The sequence below is a fragment of the Anopheles darlingi genome, chromosome 2 (assembly GCF_943734745.1).
Source record: "Anopheles darlingi chromosome 2, idAnoDarlMG_H_01, whole genome shotgun sequence".
NCBI classification, from domain to species: domain Eukaryota; kingdom Metazoa; phylum Arthropoda; class Insecta; order Diptera; family Culicidae; genus Anopheles; species Anopheles darlingi.
This window is the reverse complement of record NC_064874.1, coordinates 36,111,903-36,134,402: the sequence shown is the minus strand read 5'-3', so window position 1 is coordinate 36,134,402 and position 22,500 is coordinate 36,111,903. Positions and strand designations below refer to the sequence as shown.

Genomic DNA, 22,500 nt, shown 5'->3' with positions numbered 1-22,500 from the left:
AGTTTCCGGAAATCCTTACGCCCAAGGATAGCAAATCCACTTTTTTGATGTCCGCTGCGTCGCGCTGTCTCGCCGGTTTGCGATAGCGCGAGATTAAGATAATGAATTTGCTTCATCTAATAAATAATCCCCGGGACGGGGCGAGGAAGAAGAAAAAAACCATCGGCCACCCCATTCCAAAGGATCCAATGTCCGACATCGAATTAGCAACTTTAATCGCCGAAGTAGCATAATCTACAGTGACGTTCCTTTTTTTTTATTTGTGTCGCAAAACTTCCTCAAGCAGTTGTTTTTGTTGTTGTTTTTGTTGTGGATAATCCAACTTTCCACCTAATCACCACATATGGGAACCACTTTCCACGAAACTTCGTGAAGCTCATGCGCCATGCCCTGCCCTGCGCCCTCCCCTATCTCGCCCAACCCCACACTATGCCAAGAGAGGTCGATGACCCGTTTTTGCGAGCACCTGAACCACTAGCAGCAGCAGCAGAGGAGAGCAGCAAGATACGCACACACACACACAGACGCACGCATGTTGGCGATTGCGGAACTACCGGATGGCGGGATGATTTCGATTTTCCTCTCCAATCCAATTACTACCATAACCATAAAAACGCCCAGAGAATCCAGTAACTTAATTTTGAGATGAGTTTTTGTTGTTGGCCGAAGGTGGACCGTGCCTCCCGGGGTCTACTACCTACTATCCGCAGTTCCGCAGAACAGTCATCGGTGTGTATCCGGTGTGGGTAGTGCGTGTGCAGGGAAAGAGAAAGTTGTTTTTAATCCATCCAGTGGCCGGCGGCCGGCTGGTGGTGCGTAATTTTCCGCATTTTACTATGTCATCACTTCATTAGACAGCGGCACCACCTATCGGGGATCAAGCTGCGATGGGGATCGGTCTGCACACACACACACGCACACAGACGTACACAGACGCACCCAAGCTTCCCTTTGGGCGTCTGTTTTTGAGGGTAACGTGCCAGAAAGCAGAACTCCTGCTGCTTGGTCGATGTTCGGTCAATTTGTTGGCTCAGTTGGCCATTGATTGCTGAGTCAGTCGGAGTTTTACCTTCTAATTTTGACTTACTGACCGACCGAGGACCTCTCAGGAAGGGGAATATCGGTGGACTAAATATTCCTTTTGACCGTTCTGGCTCGTGGTTTGGGGTCCGAAAGAAAGGAAGGGCCTCCAGGTGCCCTCCAGGAAACAAACAATCTCCGGAGACGCCTAAATGGTACCTTTCTAACGATCCCTGAAGACGAATCTGGAAGAGAGATGTTCGATATTCACACACACAAACACAATTCTTTTCAAATCCGATTCCCGATACACAATGGTGCGGTCCGGAGTCTTTTCCCGCTTTATTATCATGGTTGGGGACCATAGAGCAGTAGCTTTAGCAGCTGTTGTTGTCCATCAAGCAGGGGAGGGGGGGGCGAGGGGTCCCACCAAATCTGGCCGTTCGAATCTCTTGACCCAGAAACCACCATTTTCAACAACAACAACAACCACACACATATCCGAAGGGGGCCCTGATCGGCCCCATAACAATGACCTCCCTGGGTGAGTTGGTTGGGTGGCGGAAACGGCCATTGCCCGCCGGGGTGTGGGGAAGGGGGACCGGAAAACTGTTGGCCGAATCGCCCAAACGGGGCCGCAAGAAGGGGCCTGACGCTGGCAGGGCAGTCAAATTACTGGCTTTTGAAGGAGTGGCGAAGATGTGGAGTGGGCGCTGTTGACCGAGTGAGTCGAGAAGGAAATCGTCGCTTCAAGTGTGTGTGTGTGTGTCTGGTCGACGGACACTTTGTTTGTTTGTTTTCTGGGGCATCTCAGCAACCGTGCCAGAGGCCGATGCTCCAGAGGCCGGGAGCAGTAGCAGCTGCAGAAGCAACATCCAGAAATCAATTGTGCGAACAGCAAAGAGGTCTCTTCCTCTCTCTCTCTCTTGCTCGGTTTGGAGTTTTGGTTTTCACCCCCCCCCCCCCCCCCTTTTGGCCCCGGGCGTGACGCTGGGTGGAAATGCGTGCCACGGGCCTTGGGATCGGAGTCAAGTGTCCGATTACTGGCCATCGGTTCGCATGCAAAACCGGCCACCTACCGAGCAACGGTCCGTGCAATGTTCATTGAACTTGAACTTTGTAGTGTAACGGGGTGGGTAGGAGGGTTGGTAGGAGGGTTGGCCCCTCGTGAACCACCGCGATCGTCCGTTATCGTGGTTCAAGTTTCCTCCGGTGCCGCTAGCGGTTAATCGAACAAACAAACCGAGATCCGGGCGCAGAAGAACCACTTTCCAGTGCTGCGCCAACGCGACCATTGGTACCATTTTGCGCGCAAAACATTGTACACCACGACCTCCCGACCGCCTGCTCGTGTGTGTGTTTGCGGTTTGCTGAAGTGAAAATGAAGCCTCTGCCCGTAAACCGGGTAGACAGGGAAAGTGTCCTGGCGTATGCTTTACACCGTAGAGAGCCGTAGTCGCAAATGGTTGTCGGTTGGTCTAGGCGAACTGTCAGACGCGAAGTGACAGCGCATCGGCACAATAAAAATGGTTCCGACTTGCGTTTGCGATCGTGGCGTCAGGGGAATGGTCAGTTTACGGTACGGTTGCCCGGCCCTGTGCCCAGCTCGCATCTCGCGGCCACGAATAAAACGCGACATTATGTCACACACACGCACACATACCGTCATGTCGTTAATGAGTTTAACTTTCTTGCTTTCGTTTTCGGATTTATTTGCACACGGCCGGGCCCAGCAAGCGGCTCTTCGGGCCCTAGCCAGTGGCTAACAGTTGTTTGATTGTCTGGTTCAGGTCTTCGTTCGCGAGTTGGATGCTGGCTATCCAAGTCGGGTTGATCATAAGAAGTTGGTAGCAATTCAACAATTCACAGACCTAAAAATCAAGTCACCGTTTCTTGGGGTGTAGTTTTGTGTTTTATGAGACGCATCCGAGTGGAACTTGATAAAAACATAACAGACCGGAAAACATGTCGGTTGACAAGCGGCATAAGCGGGAGGGAAAGTTGTTATCATTAATAAATAAATAAATATACGAATAAATAAATACATAAAATATATAAACTGATGCTGAATCAACCTACCTGGCATGGCACAATGGATAGTTTTAATGAGGATTTATCTAAACAAGGTACTTGAGCAGCTACAGAAGTAACTGTCTCATATAACCGTACGTTCTAGTAAGTGATCTCTTTTTTTAAATATTAGCTTTGGGGAATTAATTGCACAGTCAGTGGAATAGGGATAGGATTAAAACAGATAACTTATCACAAAAATAATAGCAGGATTTTTAAAATTTTCTCACCAACAAAGATGTCACAAGAGAAATTTAATCAGGATATAGGATCAGGATAAAACGACGAAGAGTGATAGGCTTTAATTAAGCATGGAATAATCATTGATTAAATCCGTTATCAAACACTATATTGTATTAATTTCACATATAAACTACTGCTACTTCTACTACCTTGGTGAATGCATCAGACACTGACATTCGAATGATAAGTTGATATAAACCTTACCAAAAAAATCTAAACTCTCGAATACCTTGAACGTACAGCAGCCTCCCTATTGACACAGACCGTTCGAGACTCTTCTCGTCTTAAGAGTCCTGCAGACAGAACAGTTCCGGGTCTCTCAAACATTTAGAGACCCAAATTTTCCAAATGGCGACCCGAACGATTGCTCTATGTCAATAGGGCTTCCAAACAGAAACATGTGGAATGGATAAGGAGACAAAGCGTCTTAAGGAGGCTTTTCACTTCCCGAAAAAAAAAAACAAATGCGTTGCCATAGCGTTCATTTCATGTTAATAAACATGATGATTCCGACAAGAAACACAAGACGCATCCGATCCGGAAGGGCTACCCCTGGCCTAGGAGCCGGTGTTCAAACGCATAATCACAGCATTCGGTGACCGGGGACACCGTAAAGCCAGTGACGAGAGCGAACCCCGGACCTGAAGGGGTTTTAATTTGATGACGATTAAGTGGAAAACCCAAATCGTTAGCTACGCTTCGCCTGGGTGGACGCTTTCGGCCCCTTACGGCCCGTGGGTTTGGGTTTGGTCCGATTAAAGATATGAGTGCCCGTACCGTTCGGTCCGCGCGGATGATGTGCGTGCATGGTTTCACGTCCGTATCCACCACCAAAAACAAAAAAAAATGATGGTCCGTTGCCGCTGAGAGAGGAAGAAATTCGGAAATTAACAATAAGCTCCCCCTCCACCTGCTTTATGACTCGGAACAGTAGCGCGGGGGCGCAAGGGGCGGACGCGCACGAACGGTGTATGTTTTTCGGGGGGAATTAGTGCCGAGATTCCGCGCGGGCTAGAAAAATTTGGCAGCGGAAAAACAAGAAAAGCTGCAACCGACCAAGAAAGGAGGACACGCTGTGCGCTGGTGCAGGGAAAGGGGCAAGAGAGGACGAAGAAAGCCAAATAATAATAATAATAATAATGGCAGCGATCCGCGCGTGATGATCTCGGGGTACTCGCGAAAGCAGCATCGAAAGTAGCCAAAAATGTTCCATTATCTTGGGCACGGAATTTGCTGAACTACTGGTGTGGATGGTGGATCACTTCTGCTGCTGCTGCTGCTGCTGCCACTGCTCCTGCTGCTGCTCCTTGCCGCTGACCTGCGCAAGATGGCCCCTTACCGGCCGGCGCTATTGGTGTCAAAATCATTTCATATCGCATCGTCGTTTTGCCGAAATTGAGTGCCCGGCCGGCCGTGCGGAGGAAAAGTAGGTGTACCACACATGTACCCTGCTTTTTCCCCGTGACCGTGACTGGATGGTGGCTGGCTGGCTGGCTGGCTGGTGAGCCGGTTTTTCCGCTTCCGTCCGGGCCAGTGGCGTCGTTAAAAGTGACTGAAAGTTGCTACTTTTACCGCGAACCGCGGCCCAAAATGATGAGGTGTGATGAGCATGACGCTTGCGCCAACCCACGGTTGCTGATGCGGATATGATGGACGATCATCGTGGATCAAGGTGCGAAAGGAAAGAAGGAGAAAAAGGGGAGAGGAGGGAATGTCAGTGTCAGCCAGTTGCGATCGGTCGAAATATGAAAGCTCAAATAATTCGACATCGTGGGCACGTGCGCGGTGTTGTGGCTTTTTTATTTGGGGTGCGCGCGTGTGTGTGTGTGGATGGTAATTTCGATGGCAAAAGGTGGCATCCAGCATACAGTGGGCAGTGGGTGAGATGGTGATGATGATTCCGACGCGGATGATCGTTAATTCCACATTAAAACCATCGTCCGTAGTTTCCCTCGTGCGCTTTCAAGCCATAATGAGGGTTGTCTAATTTCAATTTTTTTTCAGTGAAACATAATGGTTCACCCTGGAGCGATCGTGTGCATTCATTTGAAGCAATCATAGTATAATGATACACGATTTTTCAAACACGTCCGAGCTCACCGATCGACAGCATCGCTATGTAGAGCTTTTCGGTGACTATAGGACACTATTGTAAGTGTCTTGCCCAGACATCAAAACTCGTGTTGACAAAACTCAGTGGTCTAGTGTTGAACTAATGATGAAATAGTGATTTTTAAGAGTGTAATGTCCGATGTTAGTCTGATAATCAATAGTATCCAAATGCTAACCTTCGGTAACAGACAAAACAGTCTTGTAACCAATATTGAAGTGTTGCAGGACACCTGTATCTTAGACATCAGCCTTAGTTTTGTTTTAGATACACGATATTTCGTTCGCAGTAGCCATCGATATTTCATTGACTGCTGAGACTGTGAAGATTTTTTCACTGGAATTTTTGGCACTGGAAAGCAATTTTGTTTGGCAAGACAGTCAATAGGGCCCAGAATCAATATTAGGTTTTTTCCTGATAACAGAAGTCTACTGTAAAGTTTGACTAGCATAGATTGAGGATAATTGAAATATATTCAGTCATTTCACGATAGACAACCAGTACTCTCAGGCTCTAGTACAATATGCAATACTCCAGGTTCAATATCAACATGGCAACAAATTCCAAGAAGAGAAGAACAGTTTGTACAGAACGTTCGAGCTTGAGTACATTGACAGAGTTGAATATGGCCCTTCTGTCAAACGCAATTTGACATTATCGCCATTAATGGGACCGTGTGTGGTATGCAGAAAGCACTTCATCCTGCACTGGACAAGTCAAATTTCCCGGAGGGAACCGAAACACTCTGCCACACACACACAAAGTACTTGTACGTGATGGAGTGTCACTGTTTTCTCATCACCATCGCATGTTGATGTAGGTCGAGCAATCAGACGCAATCGTCACACACGCACACGTACTCTAGACCGCACACAAACGATTCTCAGAACGTTTTCCGAAGCGATCAAGCGATCTGAGCGCGGGCTCGCGGCCACGCGGTGCAAATCCTGCAACGAGCATAATGAGGATGATGAGTGGGACGATTATTTGTAACCATTCCCGTTTCGGTTCACGGAGCGGTGGCCACAGCGTTGGGGTGGGGGAGCCCGTGCCCCGGAAGCAGCCCCCGGAAAGTAGCGCGAATGGCGGGCGCTGGCGGTGACCGTTGTCGGAATCGGGAACGAAAGCACCACCAGCATCGAAATGAAATCGAATCCACTTTAGATAAGTGCGCAGCCGCTTCTCCGGAATCGCTTGGACGAAACGATGGCTCTGCCATACTGACCTAGATCCGTTGGAACCCCGTTGGCCAGTCACTCCAGCAACAGCAGCATCCTTCGCTGTCCGCTGAACCGTCCGTCGAGTTGCGTTTTGCCGGTGGGGGGGAATTTTCATTCCGAATTTTCAGAACTTTGCCTGAAGCCAAATCATGCCAACGGGGTTGCCGGGACCACCCAGCCAGCTGCTAGCGACGCTCATTATGTGCAGTTACGGAGAGGCGCTTGGAGGACCTTGGGACCTTCGGGGACCAACCAAATTATGTCATACAAATGCGCAGCCACCCAGAAGACAAGCTCGAGCTCGAGCTCGACCAAACAGAGAGAGAAAAAAAAGAGAAAGAGAGAAAGAGAGAGACCGGCGTAATGGACAGCTCCCTGATAAATTATTCAAATGGAGGCCACTATGACCGTGCGAAGAGCACCGCACCGGGAGGACTCCCGGAGCTTCGGTTGTAACTGGAATGGTGGTCTGGCGGACGACGCGGACGACAGACACTGCTGCTGACGCTGTCGAATGTGAATAAATTAATGTGGAAATGCGTCCCGGGAACGAAGCATAAAATGCAGTGACGTTGTCACCCTGGATGGTGGTGGTAGTGTTGGTGGTTCCGTTATGTTTCCGCACAGCAGCCATTGTTTCTGATGATAGCATGCTAGGGAGTGTGGTGCACACACACACACACACGCTTATATTATGAGCACACACACGCGGCACGTGGCATCTCTGGGGATTGCGATCTCTGGTGGCCATGACGTCGGTGCATCGAACTGATTGAAAACTGCACACTCGTACTATCACCGGTTTACAATCCGTCGGTGCGACCCAAGAGGGCGAGGGTTGGCCAGAAAAGGTCGTCGAGAGGATGGACGCGTTTCCACCGCAGAAGAGATTGGTTTCGGATCAGCAGACAGACAGACGGTGAGCTTCCTGCCGGTCCGGTGTTTGCCAATTAATCACGATAACTGGTTTTTCGGCAGCATCCACGACCGGTGGAACGATGAGAGGGTGGGGGTTGAGTAGTGGTTTCGCACCTCGTGCCGATCTCGATATACACGTTTTTCTGGAATGATTTCATGCTTTTTCCTCATCCTCCTCCTCTTCAATCCAACAACGGCTATCCGGAGTATCGACGGCGCTGGATGGGGATGTTGTTTTTGGGGCCAATTGGGGCCGGTAATCGGGGGAAATAGATAATTCCTCCCGCAGCCAGCCAGTCGGTTGGGAAAAAGTGCGAAAATTGCATGGCAACGGTCGCGGGATGTGGGTATTTGGAGTAGCGAGCAATCCGGAACCAGAATCGGATCGGTAACGGATGCGCTCCACAATTGAGGCCAACGATCCTCGACTCCTTGGGGTGCATAGGTGGTTGCTAGCGTGTGGTCAGCGCCCAACCGGCGAGGCGGATATTGGAATATTCGCACATTTATGACGCGCTGACGAGCTGCGTTCGATTGATATGCTGGCCCCGGGGCTACTATGATCAGTAGCCCACCCCACCGCGAGATCCTATCGAATTTGAATATTATGTGAATTGGACCAAATTAGCATATCGACCGGATGCGTCGGTCTACATTCCTCTTCTGCTTCGTTTCTTTCTTTTCGGGGGGGAACCCGGTCCCAGAACCTCACAAGCTCACGGATGCACGGACAGGATTCGGAGAATGGGGAGAGTTATGTCAGCGTCCAACCCTGGTGGTGCTGGTGCGCCGTTAGGTTTCTTAATTCCTTCGGTCGCGGTCGCGCTGACATAACGGCTGCCAATGGAATAATCGTATAGCCCCATTAATTGACTTTTCCCGTGGATTTTCCCCTAGCAGCAGAACTGATAGTAGGAGATTAAAGCTTAATTAAGAATTTACGCTGCAGCACCATCGTGGCGACCGTTTCTGAAGGTGCATGGCCACGATAGCAACGCGCACAGACAGGAAGCTTTTGGATTGGTTGTCATTTGGCGAGTTACGAAAAATTGCATTTTAGATGTACGGGCACGATAGCAACTTTGTTTTCGCAACTCGAAACATACACTAACGCGCGATGGAAGCAAATCCATCGCCAGTTTAGTCTGCTAATGGAAAAGAATGAGTATTTGGTCGTTAGAAATTAGTATTGTAACAACAGGTTATTAAAGGTTGAAGGTAATAAATGTCATCATATAGAGCATTCTGGTCGCCTTTCGGTCATTAAGGACTATTTTTTAGTTATATAATGGAGGCACGGAATTCAGACAGTTCTCTACAGTAAATTTTCAAACGAGTAGGCTGAGAATAAGTTAGACCTGAAAGAAAGTTTTTTTTTCATCTAAACCGTGCTTGCTAGAACTGCACCGATCGAGTTGAATATTTAAACACTATTTCTGTGAATAGTGGTGCCAGATAGCCCCGTGGAAATGCTATTAAACATTGTTGATACTTTTTTTAAATATGTAAAATTGTTTTTTTTCGGGAAAAATCATAGTAAGCATCTTTTTTCCAATTTCAAAAAGCTATCAAAACTCGAAAAAAACGGAAATTCCACACAAGCAGACGGGAATAGGTGGATAAACTGAAAATCTAACAAAAGAATATTGATTTGTATATTTCCGATGATCCAGCAGAAAGCTATGATGAGCACCGCGAAATGTACATTGTTGCAGACTCGCCTCTCTATGCCATGGAATGGATGCCAAGAAAGTAGTTTTGAACAAGTCTTTTCCACAAAATACAGCTAAATATTTTCGAAAAGTTGCTGTTTAGTATGAAATATAGATAAAACAATAAAATTGAATGGTTTCGCCACGAAAAATATCCAAAATTAAGCCTTTTTTACCCTGAGGGGACGACGTCGATTACGATGTTTCCCTTTAAAACATGTACCACCCGGCGATGGATGGGTTCATCTCGCCCCGGGATGATGTCCAAACCCCAAACGTATCCGGACAGTTATGATCGGCCGCGCGGAACCCGTGCACGATCGAAGACGATACACTCGTTATGCTTTCGATTGGTTGGTGGTTGAAGGGAAATGTGTGTTCGACATTAAATGGAGCCACTAATGGTCGGGAGTGTCGCTGCCCATGGACTGGGAGGTGCATCGTGAGCGAGCCTCTAATGAGTACTTGCATACATGACTGGATGCCGCTTCCCTACCCCGCACCCCGTTCTGGCGGTGACATTGTAGTGCATCATCGGAGACTCCACTTGACATCCGTTACTCGACTGGGGGACGACCGGACGCTAAACTGGACGTTCCAGAGCCTCTCGAACACCTCGAGCTAGCCGATAATTAAATTCCTCTTCCAGAGCCAACGACGCGGACGACGACGGCGGCGACGACGACGACTATATGACTCCAAATGCCGACCTCCGGGTCTGTGGAGACCCCCGGTCTACGGTCTGTCGGTTGTAAAGTGGAAATGCATCGCATCAGCACCGCGTCCGGTCGGTCGGTCGGTTGCTTTCCACCATGAACTCCACGATCGAAGCGAGGAGGAGAGGAGAGTGCGTGAAGAGTGAGGAGAAAGAGAGGAGATGCTGGATTCGCGTGCGAGGCGCCCGTTCGTGCGGTTATTGACTTTTGCACTGAATTCTGGTGGTGGATAACCTCATTTGTGGTGCGCGTTGGAAGCTTTCTGCAACGCTTTTGGCCCACCGCCCCCGGGGGGCTGGTCTCTGCTGGAAACAGCTGAAAAGATCAATCAGTCCGCCCCGATGTCAAAGTTTGATGAAGGTCAGGGCCAGAGTCCGGATGTTCCGATATTTCGGACGAGTATTCCAGGACTATCCCCGCCCAAAAAAAAAAAACAAAAACTCAACATCAAAGACACAGCTGGATGGCTGGAAGTTGGGAAAATAAACAATAGGAGCTGCCCGGCGGTTCTCGAATGTGAAACCAAGCGGCCATACTTTCACCATCACCGGCATCCGGAAAGCATGCACCTTGTGTGTGTGTGTGTGTGTGTGTGCGCCCAGGGCCCGTTCACAACATAATTGTAGTCTGGTGGGTCTGGGGCCCGGTCCCGGTCTCGAGCCAAAGTGCAACACTCCGACTGACGACTGCATCGACGTAGCGACGACGCAGCGATCGCGTTCGCGAGGTTGCTGACGTCAAACGGTGGATCGGATCGTCATGAAGGGGTCCAGTCCCTTCCCCCCCAGGGTAAACGGCTTCGTAATCAACGATTCCGCGCATTCCGGTCGACGGCAGCGGCGGCGGAACTCTCGGAACCGGATCATTGGACGCGCAATCGCTTGATCGCGAGCGCGAACGGAGTGCAGCACTCCAGCTGACTCCGAGTCCAGCACCGTCACCGTCTTCCGGCAATGGGCCGCACACCGGGTTCAACGACCTCTGTGTGTGTGCGTGTGCGCGCCCGTCAGCCATCGCTTTGACCACGTGCTGATTACAAATGCACGTCAAACGGAAACCGATGATCGGCCTCGAACTTCGATCGGTTTCCAACACGAAAGCGGATCTCTGCTTCTGCCTCTTTGGACGAATGCTCTGGCTGCATGTGTGTGAGTGTGTGTGTGTGCAGGTTACTTTCGCTTTCCTTCAAGAAGAAGCAGGAATCCGGATGGTCCGGCTGGTTGCGGTTGGTACGCGACTGGCGATCGACTGACGGACATTTTGCAATCCATTCTCGTCCATTCTCGGTTCTACTCGTTCGACGCCGAGCTCAATCCGGGACCAGGTCAATCCCGGCCAATGACCAGCTAACGGATCGTAAACAGCGCATCATCGTCGTCTGCCATTCTAACGGAGTCGAGGACGACGACGAGGAACCCTCCCGACCGGGACCGGGATTTCGTTCGCTGTGGAGGAGATGCTTCCTTTCTTGGACTTGAACCCAAAACATGGTTCTCGCCTCGACTCGCCTCGACTCGACTCGCCTCGACTCGACTTGGCTGTTTGTGTTCTCCATCAACCACAGCACCACATAATCCGTATTAGTGTTCGGTTTTTCCATCGGTAAATGGTGCTGCTGCTGTTCATATGTGGTGCTGTGCATTGGAAAGCTGCAACCGCGTAAAAGGGGTTGCTAGCAGAAGGAGGAGCATCCCCTAAGGGTGGGCAGAGGGACGTCCCCCCCCCCGGGCCGGCGTAAATCCGTGGTCCGTAAATTGCTGATCCGCTTAGCTCCTTAGGCGGTGATGGTGACGCTAAACGCGAAAGGCTTCCCCCGTCCGCGGGCGAAAGGCCATACCTTCCATCAGGGGAGGCCATCGTAGGCCAAGTGTGGTGAAGCCATCAGCACCTTGTCGGACGGTCTTTTGCGCCGGGCGGTTCCTTTAACGTTCCATAGATAAGCGTCGACGACCGGGCGTTGTTGGTAGTGGCCGCAAAAGGCAACATAAAAAAAAAACAAAATAACGCTCCCCATTATGCTCGGCCCCAGCAACGGGCTCGTAATAGCTCTCTCACCCCTTCTCCTTGTGAGGGGGAGGGAAGTCTTGCAACACCCTTACATGGTGGTGATGGTGGCGCGCGATCAAGCGAAAGAAAATCCGCCTGCCAGCCTGCCAGCCTGCCAGCCCGGTCCGCAACCAGCGATGCAGCTTTCAAGGGCTCGTCGTTCCCTTCCTTCCTTCCTCCGCGAAACGAACGCGGGCTCGCGGAGTTACGCGGAAACGATCGGAAGTGTCGGTGATGTAAGCGGATGTGGAACTTTCCTTTCGAACCTTTGGTTCCCTTTCGCCTTCCCCCATCGACGCCACACCATTCCCGGGCGATAGCGCATCTGGTTTTTCCGACATTTTCCGCCGACAACTCTCAAAGCGCGCGCGCACTCGCTCGCTCGCCCGCTAGTGGAAAACGTTCGCTCTCGATTCGATCGATTGAAAACGTGTGCGAGAAGGGGTTGTTGTCGAGGGAAAAGCCGGAAAAGCAGCAGCACCACTGGGGGGCCTGCAGCTGATAGTAACAATTTATGGCCGGCAACAAGGCCCCTCCCCTCATCGGGCTGGAGTGCTGTGCGGAATGTGTCACGGTATTGTTTGCTTATCGCGAAAGCCTCCCGACCCCCGGGTATGTGATTTGCTTGTCGACTGTTTGCGACGCAGGGGAAGGGAAGGGGGGGGGGGGGAGAAAGGCCAAGTGCCATCCGTGGCCGCGGTGCCGACGGTGCGGGACACAATGTAAACGGCGCTCGCTCGCTTTGCCGGTAAACAGTAAACTGTCACCAAGTGAGATATCGCAAAAGGGGTGGGGAGGGGGTGGGGGGGGGGGGAGGGCGGATCGATCGATTGGTGGGATGCGGTTGATTGATTGACCCAGGCGGTTGGAATGAAGTTGTAAGGGTTTTCCCTTTTCGCTGTTTTTTTATTTACCGCCGCGATTACTATCATCAGCAAACGTCTAAAGCGCCCCACACACGCTCAATATTTTCAGTCTCTATATATTTAATGCCCAATTGGCGAATTAATTGACGTCTTTTATTTATAGCTGCTCTTTTATATGTATTTTTTGACATTCTTTGAGTCTTTTTTGATATAAAAAATTGGTATGGTCCGAAATAATCAGATAAAAGCGACTAAAGCGGAATAAAAATGGGTCTAAAAAATATTTCAGAAGTAACACAAACATTTAAACGTATGGATCGTTCGTCCTTATCTATGTTAAAAAAACACACACACAACCATCCACTACAATTCCACTACAAGTTGGGGTGGAATTAAAACAGAATTTGAACTATTCAAATGGTTAACAGTTTTTAACCATTCATCTGTTTTTTCATGACTGCTAATGAAGATGATATGTTGATCAAGCCGACAGACTACGTCAATATTCGGCTTGATCAACATATTTTCCGCTTTCTGTAAATTTTATTGTCAGGTGCTTCAATGTAGCTTACACACGATCGACACTTCTTTCTTCTTTCAAACTACATGCAAATATTGATAATATTGACCGTGTGTGGGGTGCTTAAGCAGCAGCCCCTCTAGACCCTGAAAGCGGTACGCGGTGTATAATGGATAAAAGATGGCCTGCAACGCATGGCCTACCACGTGACGAGGACGGCAGCTGGAGCAGCTGGAGCGGCAGGAGGCGCCAGTTTCTTTCTAATCACCGCCGGACGTTGACAAATGCAATGACAGCACGAGATTGACGCGACTTCAAACAACCGGGTTGACGCTTTGGGTGACGCGAAATTAAAAATCCAATTTGTCCTGACCGCGGTGAACCGGTGAGTGTCTTGGCCCCCTAACTACAATACCATTAGATACCATCCAAGCAAGGAGGAAAAAGGGGGGTAGGAGGGTCAATGTTACTAAATCTAATTGAAAGGGAACGTTGACGGCGAGATCGAAATTGAAGCGGACTTGAGTGCGCGCGGCGAAGAAAGCTGCTGCAAACCCCACACCAACGACATCGACGTACATTCTAATGTTGCTGTTGCTGTTGCTGCGCAACAGCAATGCTCTGCGTTCCGGACATTCACTTTTCGTCGCTCCTCTCGTCCACCGTCCTTTCCTCCATCACCTCCGCCAATTGAACATGGCGCCTGGACTGGACGCTTGAATCTTTGCTTTTCCAAAGATTTATCACGGGCACCCCCCCTGTTGGTACCGGGAATGATGATGGAAATTGAAAGTAAAAAGCCACTAGCTTCCCTTCCCTTTCCTTTTCTCTGCACTCCCTTTGGCTGCCTTCCGGTGGATAGCGTAGCAGGAGGCAGTAAAACCTTCTTCCCACCCTTCTTCCCGGCGATTCCTTTCTATTCCAAACGCCAAACGGAGCGAACGTCTGGCCACACGTCGTTGATCCACGTTGGAGGGCATGTAGCTGCTGCTGCTGCCGCCCCAGGCCACGGCGGCACCAGGAGCATTAAAAAGGAACAATTCAACGGAGGCGGCCAGAGGGCTGGAGGCGACGCTAATACAGGAAGAACAGGCAGAGAAGAAGGGAACGAAATCGCCCTCCACGAACCACACACACATCTCGTTACACATCTTGCGTGTGTGTTAAGGAAAACAAGGAGATGAGGTGCGGGGTTCGCTCACTTTCGCTCTCGGTTAATTGTGTGCTTCTTAAACTGACCGCACCCGGGACCCCGTGGTGAGTGAGAAAATCTTTGTCCAACCTACGGCCTACGGCCTACGGCCAGCAAAAGGGTCAGTCGAGCGACGGGCAGCAACCGGGCAGGCAGGGCGTAGCGAATGATCGTGATGATTAATGATGTTCCAGCAACAGCAGGTCCACACCCTCGCTGCTGGTACGTGGACGTAGTTGTGGTCAAGAAGTCGGACGTCCGCGTGTGTACTACGCAGTGAAAGGTCATTGAATGCGGAGTAGCATCGCAGCCCGCTTTACGGTTGCGATGTTCCGAAGTTGATCGTACAGAGAAGCATATCCGATTCCTCCTGCGGATTGACCGGAATAATTCAAATCCGGACCCCGGCCGGGAACTTGGAGCTGGAGAGGCCGGCACCTCCCTCCGGCAGTACGACCGCCATCATGCACCGATCCGGTATCACGGTGTGGTTTTGAGGACCTGGGGACCTGGAGACCGTGGGCAAGTAATTAAACTCCCGGTGCGTTTCTAATCTCCGGGACTGTGGCTTTGGTTTCACTTTCTTGTGTGTGTGTGTGTGTCTTCGCTCGGACATCTAGTACCGGAGACACTCTGGGCACTCCAGAAATGTAGAAAAATGTATATGTCTCGCTAGCTGGCTGGCTAGCTGGCTAGGTCCCCTGTAATGCTCCACCACAGTTTCCTCTCTCTCCTCCTTCCTCTCCCTTCAAGCATATCTTCATCTCCAAACGGACGCAGATCGCAGATGATTTGGCGGGACTATCGTCCACGGCATTGGAAGGTGGCCCAAGCGCGTTGATCGTTTGGGAACCGAACCTCCCGAAGCCACAACAAGTACTTTCACCGGAAGCCACGACCACGGGTGGTGGTGGTGGCAAAAGGAACTGCCGGCACCGGGGACGGGGAGCCTTCGGTCACACGAAACCCCCGGCGAAATGGGTCACCCACAAAATGGTCGTCTGGCACCGGTCGGTTCGGTCCGGGCCGGTCCAGAGAAGGACCGCCACGGAGGATGACACTAATGATGATGATGATGATGGCCTCAAGTGGGGCCATCGGTCGGTCGGTCGTAGTAGTAGTCGATTCCGAAATCAAAGCATAATTAAGACACGCTTTATTTATAGATACCGTAACGACGGGGAAGGGGTGAAGGTGGGGAAAGGGGCCTTAGGTCAATCGAAGGTCTCGATCGATCGAACACCCCCCCCCCCTCTTTTTTTTTGCCTGCTAATGATGCTTCCTGTCCTGCTGTATAATCCAACAGACCAGACAGCCAGTGACAGGCCACAGCTCGGCTGGGAACGTTTCCAAGGGCAACGATTGATGACATAAGTCACCGGATATGAAGAGGGAAAGAAAGCGGCGCCATTTAAGCAACCCATGGTCAAGGGTCATCGCCATCGAGACCTGGTATCCGGCACGCGACCAGAAGCCAAACGTCAAATCGATTGCAGCGCTTATCGTCGGGAAAATGCCATCGACAGTTGACCGCCGATCGAACCGCCACTCGGGTCGTTGACCCGATGAACTGCTTAAGTGCACTCCAATGCACACACACACACACATACAGCAACAGATAATCTCATCTGACCATCGCACAACGGACGATGGTCACAATCGATGTTAGTGGAAGTGGAAGTGGAAGGAGTGGCGAGGGTTGGAAAGTGGAGTGTGAATAATTGCGAGCAATTCAATTACTGGCCGCGCGACTCCGGACTCCATCTTTCTTCTATCTATTACCGAGCTTTCTAATGCTCTCGCTCGCTGCTGCTGCTGCTGCCGATGCTGCTTGACCACGGATCACCCTTCTCTGCTACCCACCTACCACCTCCCGGCGACCGTTGACCGTTTCTCTTGATCAGGATACGATTTCTTCGAATTTGCGCTCACATCATGTATGGGTGTCTGGGTGCCTGCGTGTGTATGCAGATCGGGCACGATAGTGGAAAGTGGTCCGGAGCCGGAATGGGGTGGAAATCGTTTCCATCTCCAACGGGGCAGAGGATGAGGTGGGGTAGAAGGTGGTGGCCTCCCCGGATCGAGATCACATTGAACTCATTTGCTTTCAATTACACGCGAGCGCGCGAGCGCGCCCACTGACGTCAGCCCTGGCCTCAAGTGGTCTTAAGCCCCAAGAAAGTGTCGCTCGCTGGGCTGCTCCACTGGACCTCCGGGCGGTAGAATCCGGTGGCGAAGAATGTCACTATCCCCCCCCTTTCCCTTGCACTCCCTCACTTGCGGCCTTCATCGGCCCTTTTGCAGGCCCGGAACGAATGACAAATAATGTCCGCGAAGATGCGAAAGTAAAAAATCGATTTCCTATCTCGGCTACAGTCGCGGCCGGCCAGCCAGCCAGCCAGCCAGGCCCGGCGGAAGATGTGGGTGAGAAAGTCCGAAACGGTTGTCCCTGTCATCACGCACACACACACCAACCAGGGACCGGGGACCGGGATGGTCAGGAATCGCCGTTTCGCCAGATGATTAAGCAGTTTAATGGCGCTACTCGCCAGCACCGATGCTATCCTTTTGCATCTAACGATGGCCGCCAAATGCTGGTGCTGGTGGTTGGTGGAACCCGTTCCCACTCCGGGGACCGGGACCGGGAGCTTGGAATTCCGTTATGCTCCAGCTTATTTCAGTCACTCGCCACTGGGGTCCGGGTCTGGAGGATTTCTGTTTTCCTTTTACTGGTATTCCCCCCTGACGGTGGTGGTGCTGCTGCTGCTGATGCCAACTTCCAGCTCAGTGAGGCACGAGGAAAGTGACGCGCGCGTAAAAGTGCAGCAAGTGCAACGAACCAATGCACCAATGCCGGTGCCGGTGATCATTCGGATGAAATAGTTTCGTTTTGGTTTTTAGTATTCTCGCAGCGCCCGCGACTGCAAACGGGTGTGTAATGGAGGACATTCCTCACGTCGTCGGGTCGTTAAGGTGTTGCAGCTGGTGCATTCGTTGCGATCTGTTGAAGGCCACAGCAGCAGCAGCAGCACGCGACTGAATAGAGAAATAAAGTTCATAAATGGCATCCATCGGTTCCGTTCCTCGCGAGTCGCGCGCGTCGCTTTCCGTTCGTTCGAAGGGAAGTCAAGGGGTTTGTTTGGCTTTTCGACGACGGAATGACGATGACGAGGTGACGCTGCTTTCTTCGCCTTCGCTTGCTGCTGTCCGCCGAGATTGGCCTAGATTCGCGCCCTTCGCGTTGAAGATGAATCGACAAACGGAACAACATTTCGGGGCAATCGAACTAGCCCCTCCCCGCTCATCCGGTGCGTCGGTGTCATCTGCATGAAAACCGCGAAAATGACATTTATTTTCGCGCCCCAAAAGTTTCCCGCTTCACGCTCGTGACTGTCTGATGAGGTGGAAAATTAAGAAATTATCTTGAAAACAGTCAAAGTCGAACGTCTTATCGTGCGACGCGTACATTAGGAAGGGTGGTGGAACTGGGCGCTACTGAGGCGTGGGGAGGAATGGGAATATTTATTGCTTTTCTGAGAGACCGGGACGAATACGTCATTCTCTTCTGCGGGGTGGCTTCTCTGTGTTGTTCGGCGATCGGGCGCTGATTGAGTTTGCATAAAAAATGAATACCAAAGCTGCCAGACCGGCCAGACTCCCTTGACACCTTGGTTCTGATTATGTAGCCGGCTTGCGGTATTGACCTTTGAGCTGGTCGTAAGTTGGCCGTAAGGTCGTGAAACAGGAGTTTTTCTTTGGCAATGGCAAGTTCCATTTCCATAATGTATAAGCTCGGTTGATTAGCTACTGAAGGGACCGTGGCCAACCGGTACTACGGCAGGATTGACGGGCTAGAAATGGGAAACCAGAAGAACCGCGCGGTTGGCGAAATGGCGAACAGAACGAGAAACTAACATTTATTGGAAATATGCAAAGTGTGCTCAAACCCTTTGTAGCGCGTGCCACTGCGGCAGGCAGGAAAATGAAATATTTATCAGCAGCTTTATCAGCGGACTTTTTCTGCTCGGCGAAAGTGTGCAAGTTTCTTGCTTTTATTAAAACTTGGTCCACTGGTACGATATGAAAATGAAAAGCCTTTTTAGGTGCCACGCGATCTATCATTCTTTGCTGTGAGTGAAGCGAAAAATCGCAATGCTTGCTGCTTGGTGTAGGTTTATGTATCAAGAAAAATCGAGAAAATAAAATAATGCTAGCATCTCAAACTATTGTCTTACCTTAATATCGCAAGCTATTATTACGTTATCTGCACAAAAACCATTTAAACTAAGTAAATGAAAACCGGTCCGTGTAGATGACATTTTTTGTATATTTTGCGATTAAGAAAAAATGATATTAAAATATTTATCACATTGTTCGGCAGTTTTTCTATCCTCGAGTGTATTTCTCCTTTCTTTTCGCTCCCTTACCAGCATCACTTTCTTCAGTTTGCGCCTCAAACAAGCTACGGGCGAATGCCAGACGCCTGAAAATAGGCGGTAAGAAACATGGAACGCAACATAACTTCAGGGCCTATCTATTTTGAATTTAAACTAAACTAAACTTAAAACGCTGCTTTCGTTGCCTTCGCTTATGGTATAGTAGTATTTGCAGTATTTTGCAGTTATATTATTGGTTAATAGTAGGTTTCTGGAATGTAATTCGCCAGTTGCTAACGTCTCAGCACCACAAGATGCCGTTGATCGTATTTACCTTTCAGTAGGTAGTGTAACCGATCCTTTTTCAGGTACCAATTGTTCAAATACAAAACGTGACACAGGGAACTTCAACGTTCAGTCTATTCAAGCTGCATGCTTCGTTCATGGTGCCTTCTCCCCTTCACAATTGAGCTGTCCCTAATCCAAACCCTAAAAAACATGTTATTTCTGGTGCTGCACATTGAATCGGATAACTCCTTTCGAATGGAAATATCTGAAATTACGGATCTGAAATGATAACTCCGAGCACAAAACGAAATTCTATGATACACCAAATCCGAACTTACGCTGCAAAATGCAACTGACAAACAGGATCCTCGGGAAGGAATTCGCATGAACGAACCTTTTTCCGCCATTCAGAATCGTGCAGTGTTGTATGGCCCCGGTTCGCAAAGGTGTTTTCAAAGAGCTGTCCAAAATTTCCAGACTGCCATGGACCGTTTCTGGACATTTATCCGAAATGAAAAGCAACCGGGAAACAGAGAGTGCGAGAGAGAGAGAGTCGTTCTGGTCGCAACGCTGTCGCTGGTTCAGAACTCTTTCAATTTTCGCAGTCAGTGAAGCGCGATGAGATAAGAAATCCACCGTTGGTCCTTTCTTTTACCGTTGCTAGTTGTATCTGTTACGCGTCCGTTCTCCCTTAATTCCATGGATACTTATCACCTTGATCATCTGCTATTAACGAGGATAACAGCATGACAAAAATCGTAGCAGGTGTTTTCGAGGTATGAAATGGCCAAGTGTTGTTGAAATCCTTTCAGATTCATGGCTTTAATAGTATTTGTATCTTGTAGTAGCGGTAGAAAGGAGAGGTAGTAAAAGGTAAAAATATCTCCAGAAAAGTATAAAAATAGTGTAAGCAATTGAAGAACTAACAAATCAATGATATACTTGAGGATTTTAGGTTTTTTTCCCTTATTTTTTTTCATTTTCTAAGAAAAGACACTCCTCCTTTGTGGCGGATGAAAACCGATGCAATAAAGAAGGATAATAGGAACTAGGGAGAGCATCCTACGCTTTCCCGGGGAGACACGATGTTATTAGTTTTCCCGTAACCGGCACTCTTGCCTACAAAAGAAAAGTTTAGACACGGAATCGTACGGCGCACCATCTGTTGTGATAGGAAAAAACCGTTCCGTTCAGCATGTGAGCATTTCCCAACGACGTCACTGAGGAAGTTAATATTTTAGAAATTCAAAAATGCTACGCTTGCATTCGAGAAAACCAAGAAAATGTTTGAAAAAAACAAAATTTGAACCTAAAATATCGCCAACAGAAGTCAGTCGCTTCAGCATCAAGAGCACCACACGATGCAAAGGGTTTAACAGCAGAGAAGGAATCGTTGTTAAACCCGGACCAAACCCGGTCGCTAAACGCGAAGTCGATCGCGCAGCGGGATGCTCGATCCGAAATCAATCAACATGTCAATGGCACTGACACCGGTGCTCGGTGTGACTTGGTGGCCGCTCTATGTGTGTTGGTTGTGGTCGCGGCGTTCGGCACCCCATCGAAGTCAGGGGGCAGGGTGAAGGGAGAGGGGAGGGGGGGGCACATGATGCCCCCGGAACTGGCTTAAAACTGGCGGGGGGGCGAGCAGTAAAAGTGAAAGTTTTTGCATTTCGGATCGGACGCCGCTGCGCTCGTAGAGGTGAAAGCATAACGTAATCGCTCCCACTACACACACTCTCGGGCTGCACGGGTGGTCAAATGTTCTGTCCACGTATCCCGGATCCCGGATCCCGGATACACAACGTACCGACCGACAGACGGTCGAACGGTGGACCGGATGTCTCTCTCTCCCCTTTTTCTCCGAGACGCTCTTTCTTCGTCGCTGTCGTCGTCATCGACGAGGTCACTAATGATTACGAAGTTGGTTGCAGCAGCCACCAATCTGAATCCAATAAAATGGCATTTCCGGTCGAAATACCATCCCTTTCAGCACACCCCAGCGTGCCCCAAAATTGTCCCAATTAATATTCATTCCACGACCGAAGGTTCTATCAACGGCACTACTCCACCAATCGCTATCGCCGCGAGCCGGAGCCGCGAACGAAACTAATAAATCAATAAATCTCTCCCGTTCTCGCTGCATTCTGGCAGGTTTTGAGGTTAGGGTGCTGTTGCTGCACTTGGGGTTCGTTGCTTCGGCAGCGCCTACTGGGATCGTCTCGACGGCCAAACAACGCCTTAAGCTAATGAGGATAATGACGGTTGCGGTTCGATGATAATAGGCGGGAGGCCAAACCACCCCCTCCCGGATTCGGAATCAAATCAAACTATTCCAAACTCCGTAATTAACACACTTTTGACAGTAGCAGCATCGGAGTGGAACATCTGCGATCCGCTTCCTCTCCACGATTTCAATCCACGAAGGCAAGAAACCTCCACCGAGCTCCGGTTCCAAACTCCCGGGGGCCGGTGCCGGGTCCCGGGGCCCGGGGCCCGGGGCCCGGGGCATTTAATTTTATTATATTTTTCTTTCTTTTACTAACCCCATTCTGGTGCCGATGGTCGTGCGCGCGGTCATCGCGCCCGGACCCGGCTGGAGTCTCGAGGGCTCGAGATGAATAAATTTATGGATTTGGGAGGTTTTTTTTTGGGGCGCAACCGGTTTCCGGTTGTGGCCACCGTCGCCCTCGTCCTCCCTCCATAATTGATGCGACGGCTGTGGATGGATGGATGGTTTTTGGGGGGACCGACGATTTCCCGTCGTACATTCCGAGGCGCGTAACGGTTTTGCGCGCGCACCCGGACCGCGCGAGCACGCGTCTCGCGTGACCCAGCCGGTCTGTCACACGAACGCATCACACCGAAGGTACGGTGTCCCGATTGGACGGAATTCCCCTTCCCCACTCCCCCACCCAGCGACTGGCGAAATGGAATGGAGGTCAACCGTTCTAGTGTTTCGCTTTCGATTGCATTTCGGATTGTTGTGCATGGATGTCGCGTAAACGAAGAGAGAGAGAGAGCTTTTGATGTGACGCACCGTTCAATGAATTCATCGACAGCGCCTCGTGGGAGTAATTGGAAATCGTTGCACACGCGTTTGATGCGCATCGATCGTGCTTCAACCGCCGGTCGCCCGGATTTCGGTGTCGCTGCTCCGGTTGCTGCTCACTCCGCAATATGCGCTGCTGATGATGGTTTCGTTT

General features: G+C 50.2%; 1 protein-coding gene across 1 annotated transcript in view; it reads right to left on the bottom strand.

The window, feature by feature from the left end:
* LOC125950273 (transmembrane and coiled-coil domains protein 2) overlaps window positions 1-22,500 on the bottom strand; it is a 300,863-nt gene that overhangs the window by 221,789 nt on the left and 56,574 nt on the right. The gene's annotated exons all lie outside the window — the stretch shown is intronic.